General features: G+C 42.7%; 1 long non-coding RNA gene across 1 annotated transcript; it reads left to right on the top strand.

The window, feature by feature from the left end:
• The first annotated feature begins 1,525 nt into the window (after positions 1–1,525).
• On the top strand, positions 1,526–7,230 carry LOC126335070 (uncharacterized). The gene is made up of 2 exons (XR_007564810.1): positions 1,526–5,934; positions 6,789–7,230. It is a non-coding gene; the product is annotated as an uncharacterized LOC126335070 (long non-coding RNA).
• Positions 7,231–9,775: the final 2,545 nt, after the last annotated feature.

Consider the following 9,775-nt stretch of genomic DNA (forward strand, 5'->3'; position numbering starts at 1 on the left):
GTTTTCTTGGAATTATGTTTCACTGTTTTTTTGGGAAAACAATTTTCAAATACCCTTAAAAATGTATAGTGAAATAAGTTATATTTCAAGTTTGCATCGGGTTCCATATACACTTCATCCTAGTCTAGCTCTTTTAGTCTTTCCCTAAAGTTTGCAGTATTTATATTGTTAATTGAACGCACTGCTTTGAAATTCTGATTTGATATACTGCATGGAGCTATGCCATGTACTGTAACCAGCTGTGCACCATGATCTGAAAGACCATTCTCAACAGGATAAGCATTTATGTCCTTAAACTTATCTTGGTCTATAAAAAAGTTATCTATCAATGTCCTGCTGTTCTTTGTTATCCGAGTAGGAAAATCAATGATGGAGCTCAAATTGAAAGAATTGAGTAATACTACAAGGTCATTCTTCCTATCACACTCTTTCAGGGAATCAACATTTAAATCCTCACAAATGATAATTTGCTTCCCCCTGTCTGACAGAGAGCACAACAAAGATTCCAAGTTTTCTATAAATAGCTGGAAGTTCCCTGAGGGGGACCTATACACTGTTACAATTATGAAAGTGCCATCATTTAGTTTTAGTTCAGTGGCACATGCTTCCATATGTTGCTCTACACAAAATTTTTTGATTAATTTACAATTAAATTTTACATCTCAGATTTATTGGATAGTCCAGTAAATTTGGTTTTGGTGTGAACTTTATATTACAATTGGGGTTTCGACTGAAGTAAGCCTTCTTGATGATGAAAACTGCAAAAATAGCTAAATAAACAATTCAATGATGATGTAAATAAAATAGAAAGAATCTTCCACATGGGAAAAATATATCAAAAACAAAGATTCCAAGACTTACCAAGCGGGAAAGTGCCGGCAGACAGGCACATGAACAAAACACACAAACACACACACAGAATTACTAGCTATCGCAACCGATGGTTGCTTCTTCAGGAAGGAGAGGGAAAGACGAAAGGATGTGGGTTTTAAGGGAGAGGGTAAGGAGTCATTCCAATCCCGGGAGCGGAAAGACTTCCCTTAGGGGAAAAAAAGGACAGGTGTACACTCGCGCGCGCACACACACACACACACACACACACACACACACACACACACACACACATATTTAAAGGCAAAGACTCTTTGCCTTTAAATATGTCTGCTTGTGTCTGTGTATGTGCGGATGGATATGTGTGTGTGTGTGTGTGTGTGTGTGTGTGTGTGTGTGTGTGTGTGTGTGTGTGTGTGTGTGTGTGTGTGTGTGTGTGTGTGTGCGTGTGTGTGTGCGCGTGTGCGTGCGTGCGAGTGTACACCTGTCCTTTTTTCCCCTAAGGGAAGTCTTTCCGCTCCCGAGATTGGAATGACTCCTTACCCTCTCCCTTAAAACCCACATCCTTTCGTCTTTCCCTCTCCTTCCTGAAGAAGCAACCATCGGTTGCGAAAGCTAGTAATTCTGTGTGTGTGTTTGTGTGTTTTGTTCATGTGCCTGTCTGCCAGCGCTTTCCCGCTTGGTAAGTCTTGGAATCTTTGTTTTTGATATAAATAAACAATTCCATACATATGTGTTAATTACCCAGAAAATAATTAAGTGCTGATTTCCCAGCAATGTATCGAAATTAGCTACATGAATACTTCAAGGATTTCTATAGGTTATTTTTCTAACTTCATCAGTAATGTAGTAATTTAATCTGCGTACATGTCAACAATGCGACTAGAATAGGAAAAAATTTCTGTTAGTTAATTAAACTGAGCTTTAGAAAATGAGTTCCTCGAAATGATTTCAAATTAATTGGGAAATTATTCAGACCAAAGTAATTTAGCAAAGTTGGGCCTGGTTTTGTACTAGGAATTACAAAATGACAGCTTTATCTTCTGGCACAGCTCTCACTAACACTAATGATAATTAAGAAAGGAAAACATTATTATAATGAGGCAAATAACAAAACAAAATGGGAATGTGTACCACCCTATTCTACTACACCTGACGGGCCACCAACACTCGCTGCCCTATCTTCCCTCCTTCAAAAACTACCCCCTCCCTTCCTCGTATTCAGTGATTTTAACACCCACCACTCCTTGTAGGGCAGGCAGTGCTTCTTCATCTATTCATGGTACCTCATAGACAAGTTTCTTGCAGACCCTACCCATTTAAGTGCTGCTTATGACATTTTCTATGTCGCACACCTTTCGCTTACTTCTGCTGCCCTTTTCCCTTCATAACACCGGTTGTTGCAGTGACATCTGAGATAGTATTGATTTCCCATTGATTCTCCCTTTCCCTTCCTGCCTCCAGATGGCCAGGTTACCTTGCTGCGCTTTCCATCACACTGATTGGCCTCTGTATACCTCCCTGTTCCTGTTTACTCCATCTTTGTCAGGTTTTGTTGATGAAATCTTCCTGTACACGATTCAACGGAATTATTCGCACCACCGGCATTGCCGATCTCCGTTCAGTTGGTGTCTTTCACTGCTGCCCAGTCCTTTGGTGGAGCGCAGCCATAGCCATCTGTGATCACCATCGGGCCTTCCAATGTCTTCAGTGCACCTGTCCCTATCAGTCTTACTACATTTAAATGTCTTTGCACTAAAGCCCTTCACTTAAACAGAGCAAGCAAGTGTGTTGGGAATACTTTTCCTCCCTATCTCCCGTAGTCCCTTCATCACGGGTGTGGGCTATTTTCTGCACCCTCCAAGGTTGCTAGCGGCGGTCTTCCATCCCTGGCCTTGCCCTTTTGGATGCCCTTTGTATGTATCCATTGGTTCTCACAGAACACCTTGCGACCCATTTTGTGACAGAATTGGCAGCAGCCTCCTATAAAGCTGCCGCTGTCTTTCGGAAACAGTGGTGTCAAACTTCCCATGTATGTTTACCCCTTGTCCGTCATAATCGTACAGAAAACCTTTTACTGTATGGAAACTTCTGGCCTTCTACTCTTCCCATGATTTGGACCCAGGCCCTGATTCTGTTTATAACCAATTACTACTATACCTCAGTCCTCCACAATGACAATATCTCGTCAGAGTTTTTAACCAGATTTGGCTCCAAGGCTTTCTTTCCCTTCTCAGTGGAGGTACAGCATTGTGGTTAAGCCTGGTAAGGATATGTCGTCTTTTGATAGTTACTGGTGCATCAGTCTGAGTGTTGTCCCCCGTGAGTTATTTATATAGATGGTGGACCGTCAGCTCAGTTGGGTCTTTGAATCTCTGTACCTTTTGTCTTGTTGCTAGTGCGCCTTTGAGGGGTGATGGCACCCAACAATTATTTGCTTCAATTGGAAACCACATTTTGGCAGACCTTTTCTCAGTGCTATCATCTTGTCTGTTTTCTGTCGTAAGGCCTACATCACTGCTTGGCATCATCACATCTCTTCCATTCCTGGAAAGAGGCTTTCAGGTCCCACTCCGAAGGTTATTTGCGAGTTCATGTCCCACCGGTCATTCAGAGTGACAGTTGGCGACATTCTAGACTGACCATTGATCCAGGATAATTGCATTCTGAGGAGTCCATATTAAGTGTCCTCTTTATTTCTCATTGCTATTAATGGATTTAATGGCCTCTGCTGGACTGTTAGTCACCCCTGCTCTGTGTGTGTATGATTCTGTATTTAGGTTAGTTCCTACTCTGTGGCCTCAACGAAGCAACAGCTAGAGGTTGCCATCTTTCACACTTCTGTTTTTACACTCTCAGTGGTTTTTCATGTGGAACTGATGGCCAACGCTCACCCAAGTTTTGTTATGTATGTATTCGATGAGTAGCCTTCAGGCTATTGCCTGCCCAGTGTTTTTCTCGCCACCCTTTGGTCTCTACCAACCATGACCGTCTCGCTGATCTTGACCATCCTGCTTTCCTTTAGGTTCCCAGTCACATGAGTTTCCTGGCTAATGAGCTTGCTGATCATGTGGCCAGGAGGGTTGGGGAGGGCACTCAACAACCCCCTCCCCAGAGCAAGTGATAACTGCAATAGGGAAGCCGAATAGTCAACTATTGTTTATTGGGAGAATTTTAGGAGACCACATGAGGGATGCTGGTGCGACCTTGAGTACTGCTAGTGTGTTTGGGATGCATACCAGATCGGATCGAATGAAGATTTCGAAGCAATTCAGAGAGATTTCGAAGCAGTTCAGAGGCAGGCTGCTATATTTGTTACCGGTAGGTTCAAATAACGTGTAAGTGTTACGGAGATGCTTCAGGAATTCAAATGGGAATCACTGGAGGGAAGGTGACATTCTTTTGAGAAACTTTATTGAAAAAATGTAGAGAACCAGCATTTGAGGTTTAGTGCAGAACAGTTCTATTGCCGTCAACATACATGGCACGTAAGGACCAAGAAGATAAAGACTTGAGAAATTAGGGCTCATAACGAGGCACGTAGACACTTGCTTATTCCCCACACTCTATTTGCAGGTGGAACAGCTGCTTGTGGAGTATCAATGTTAGGTGTAGAACAGTGACAAGAATGGATCCAGAAGGTAAAGGGATGGGGATTGTGGAGAGTCATTGAAGGGAGTGGTTGGTGTCTCCTTTACATGCAGGGCTAGATTTTGGTCAGTTTTTGGAGGTGTTGGCTTAGAGCTGAAATTCTTTCAGTTGAGGCACAATAATAAGCTACAACAGGGTGTCTAAGATTGTTGGGTTTGTGATTTTGAGGAACATGTAGTCTGTGGGTGTGCAGGATGAAAAGGGAAAAGGATTCAGGGAAGACAGTCTGGGAAGGGGGTGTAAGGCTTCAAGCAGGGATTGGAGGTTTGTTGGGCTTTTTGGATGGGATCATTTTGGCATAGTTTTTGCTATTGATATGACTACCAACCAGTTGTCCAAATTTTAGCCAAGAGCAAAGTGAACCATCATGTAGCACAATATGCGGCTGAACATAACCTGATTGATTTCAGCGTCTGCTTCACAACCCAGTCCATCTGGATCCACCACCAGCTTTTGTGAACTGCACCGATGGGAGTTATACTTTCAATACATTCTCCACTCCCATAATTCTGCTGGCCTCAATTTCAGGTGCCCTTTGTCCCCACACTCTTCTATCAACAGTTTCTGTCCCCTCTGTCTTTATCACATTCACCCAATTCACATCCCCTCACCCTTATTGTGTGCTTATCTCAGCTAATGCCCCATTGATCTTCTCCCCTTCTCTTCACCTTCCCGTGTCCAGTCCCCACTGCCCTCCCACCCTATTCCCCCTCCCACACCACCACCACCACCACCACCACCACCACCACCACCACTACCACCACTGCCGCCACCTCCTGACGCTACCTGGCAGCCTTTTCCTGCTATCATGTAGTCCTTGTATGTTTTCCCAGAAAGTGCTCCTCCCCACCCCCACCCATACTCGTCTTCTTTTTACACACCCCCTCCCCCAACTCCGGATTGGTGCTTTTGTTCAACACAAGAATTGCACTATAGCTGCAGATTCCGGATGTAGCAGACGTGTGTACATGACATGTTCCTGTGTGTGTGAATGTCAGAGTTTCTTTTTTGAAAAAGGCTTTGCCTGAAAGCTTAATGAGTAATAGTCTTTCCATTATACCTGTCTGTACCTCAGTATGTTGTCTTTACAGTGAGTAGCAATGTATCCTTTTCATAATATTAGTGATATTCCAACCTGGACTGTCCATTGTTTAAAGTAAAACTTTATTGTAATATATAATATATTATTATCATGATAATTCACACTTTACACTTGTATTCTTATCCATAATTTATTTCTAACAGGAAGCAGCTTTTTTTCCCTGCAGAGTCATATCATATTAAACTCAGTCTGGTTAATTTACAGAACTAGTTTGTTGTGCTCTCCTGATTACAGTTAGTACACTCAGCTGAGCAGACATTCTTAGCAGTGAGTTGGAAAATGCTGTGATAGCAGTATAAAAAAAAAGATGCGATAAGAAGAAAGCAAAGAAATTTGATCATTTGTTATAGGTAGGTATCAAAGTAGAAAAAACAAAATACTGACATTGCTGAAATAAATAGATTGTGTTGCATGTGGGGGCACAGGAAGTGATAAAGGGATTTGGATTGTTGTGATTTGGGAGGATATGGACACACACACACACACACACACACACACACACACACACACACACACACACATAGTTTTTAATCTGGGCGTCATAGTTAGGAACCCTCCGAAGAGAGTGATATTTTTTCCAGTTGCGTGCAGAAAAACGGTGAGGAGCACATCAGTTTTTGTGGTCCTCCGATCTATAATGTGGTTGCTTTTAGAGATTGAGAAAAATCTGCCTGAAACTCGGGAAAACCACAATGGAGACTCTTGGAATGATTAAGGACGCCTACAGGGATATTGCCCCGAACTGCTCAACACTGTTAGCGGCACAAGCTGTTTCTAGAGGGGTGGGAGCTCGTTGAAGATGACCAGCACGCCGGTCCTCCATCATCTTACAAGGATTGATGAAAATGTGGGCAAAGTGAAGGTGCTCCTGGACTCTGGCAGATGCTTAAACATTCATCTGATTGTGATGTGTTGGAGCTGTGTGCCAAGTTTGTGCTTAAAATCCTGAGTGACAAACAAAACCTGAATTGTGTGCAAATTTCCCAGGAAATTCTGAATTGTGTCCAATAAACCCCAAATTTTCTTCACAATTTGATTACAAGTGACGAATTGTGGTGTTTTGAGTACAACCCAGAGACCAAACACCAGAGTGCTGAGAGGCATATTGCCCCTTTTTTACTGTTGGGGTGTGGTTCACTGGGAGCTTTGTGAATGCTAAATGTTATGTGGAAGTGCTTAAAAGGTTGTGCAAATTTGTCCTCAGAGTGTGGCCAGACTGCTGCTTGTTGGAAACTGCAACATGATAACATGCCATGTCACAGTATGCTGCGGATGTTGGAACACGTGGGCAAGCACAGGGTTGCCACATTGCCTCACCCTCCGTAGTCCAGGTCTGACTTCTTCCTCTCCAACGGAACCTCAGTGGATACCAATTCGGCTCCGTAGAAGGTGTCCAAAATGCTGTGACAGTGTCCCTAAAGAGGATCATCGAAAGCAAGTTCCAGAAGGCATACATGCAGTGGGAATCGCGTCACATGCTTTGTCGAAGTACAAAGGTGCTACTTCGAGGAATTCTAAAGATTAGTACCAGGTAATTCAGTAAAAAAAATTTAAATTAATTCAGTTCTGCTTCTTACTGATAAACCCTGTATTTATTTTGTAAAAGAAATAAACTGATAGAAAAACTTGCATCCTGTTCCAATCCATGTTTTAGATTTATCCTAGAACTTGCTCATTAATAATTCATTATTTCCATCATTACTTCATGGTAGGAGCAAAAGTACAAATATATTTATGTATCCAGTATCCAGTAACAAAACGTTACTAACATCACCAATGAAACAGTCAGCAAAAAATTTGATTGACGTCTTTTAAATAAGTTTTTATCATGAAGTGATCTCATATTTGTAGTATTACCAATAAATTTTAGTTATAGATAATGATTCAGGTAGAATAATTGGTCTAAAATTAAAGCGTCTTGCATGCATTTTCCCTAAAATTATGTAACATGAGTTTGAAATATCTGGCCTCACCAGCTGTTGAATTCGGTATTGTAATGGGATAAAACTCTAGAAGAACTTGAAGCATAAGTCAGAACCTTGAACTGCTACAAGGCCATTTACAGCAGTCGTCCAGGCACCAGTCAGTGACCCCTGAGCTGAGTGGGTTTCTATAGCTTCCACAGCAGTGCCATTCATGTGGTGAAACCAGGCCAGTAACCAGGAAGAACTGCAGTTTGATCCACTGCCAATTTCAACAGGTAGTCATTGCTTTCACCCAGGTAATTCGGCATGGCACACAGTCACATTATTACACCTTCTGCAACTTGTCACATGTAAGCAGTGTGTAACCACAGCTGTACAGGCCATCGTCATTCAGCCAGCTGGGCAGTGATGCCTAGTCTGTGTCAAGTCAGTGCCATTGCTGTAATTTGCTGCCCCTGCCCCACAGAGGAGGTACCTCTGGCCTGGGTGGCCGACACTGCTCCAGCAACATCACTTCAGGATCACTCGCCACCACCAACCCAGCCAGCAATTCTGTTACGTTCTGGGCATCACCGTGATCTACTGCCACACCAGCTGTCGCCACAAGCAGCATCGACACTGTCAGCACACCATGACAGCACTCCCTGTGTAAGCAGCTAACCTGCCTGTACCACTGGTTGTGACTATACCAGCTGCTCAGTGTAAAATACTATGTGAAGAACGAAAGTGCATTTGATAAATGTATGAGCCAGATGGAATACTTAAAGATATGTTCATGTCTTTGGAGGTATCTCATTGGATGATAGATATAGGACTGTGTATATGTCCACCACTGGTCTGTCTGCTGCTTCCCACATGCCACACTTGTCTGTCCACACTTTCTATATGCCACACTTGTCACCCAAACCATCTACGGACCTTACCACACCCACAGGAAGACTCGAACCCTCTCTGAGAAGCAAGAACTGCTCAGGTTCCACACTGGTTTTTCCACAGCTACCCTTTTGACTGCTACATTTTGGCACCCATTGTGGAGCAAGTCTTCTTGCCTCTTTTGTAATACAGAAGATACAGTAAAATCAAAATCACAGGTAGTTTTCCAGAACTTTCTTAGAAATGCTCATGACATACTGCATTAATTGCCACTATTTATAGCCACTGCTCAGCTAATGTCGTCACACTGAAGTCTGTTCTTTTCACAGTACAGCATACATTTAGCACTGATATAAATGCACCAATAACCACTGGGTGAATGCTGGCTCGGTTGACATCTTAAAACATAACATTTCCAAAGCAGCGTGCATAAATTTTTCCTCAAGGCACATGTGAAGATTGCCCAAAGTAAAAATCTATTCCCAACATTTTTCATGTGTGACTCTGCACTGATTCTGTGTCGTCTTCCACATGGCATTTTGTTTTTGAATGCAACACGTATTTAATTTGGTAGTTCATGAATTCTTGGAATCAGTTAGAAAAGTCGACCAAACAATTTATTTTAATTCACCTTTACTGACTTTCTCTGCTCATCTTGGTAAGCTAAATGTTACGAGCATGGCAAGGTTTCACCAAGTCTTCCTAGATCTATGATGCCAGTAGATGTCTACACTTGTCATCTAATTCCAGTAAATTGCAGGCCGGTGAATTCTGTGTGCATAGCTGGTGCCCAATAGCGTCTCAGATGTGTTCCATCCTATTTAGATTTTGTGATTTTGGTGGACAAGACAATGCAAGTTAGCTATCACACTCAAACCACTGGAGCACATTTCTGGCCTTCTAGACCATGACAAGCTGCATGAAGGGAAGCAGATGGTCCACAGTACTGTTCATTTAGTCCACAGCTGTCTTGGTGCCTTCGATCACTACCACAGGTTCCATGGAAAGCCAAGTAAATGTCCCCCACAGATGTGTCATTGTGTGTTGCACGTTCAACATCTTTCTCTAGATGCTCACAACAGTAACATGTGAATGCTGTTAAGAGACGCTTGTTCCCAGGCCGTAGGCCATAACAGTCTGCGTCAAAGTTGCTATGTCGGCAGATATTGCCATTGCTTGACCATATTACCGCTAGACTTATTCCCCATTAGTCTGCACTTGCATACTTTCCTTATCATGTCATGCCCTCTGTGCCACCAGACAGCATTCATTTTTGTGCAATGAAAATTAAAGAATTTGTAATAACTTGGCCATGGACCACCAGAGAAGCAAGCGTGACTACTTCAGCAGATCATAAGACAATGTATATCCTGCTTGCAATGTGGCAGTTGGA

This window comes from Schistocerca gregaria, chromosome 2 (genome assembly GCF_023897955.1).
Source record: "Schistocerca gregaria isolate iqSchGreg1 chromosome 2, iqSchGreg1.2, whole genome shotgun sequence".
In the NCBI taxonomy this organism is placed as follows: Eukaryota; Metazoa; Arthropoda; class Insecta; order Orthoptera; family Acrididae; genus Schistocerca; species Schistocerca gregaria.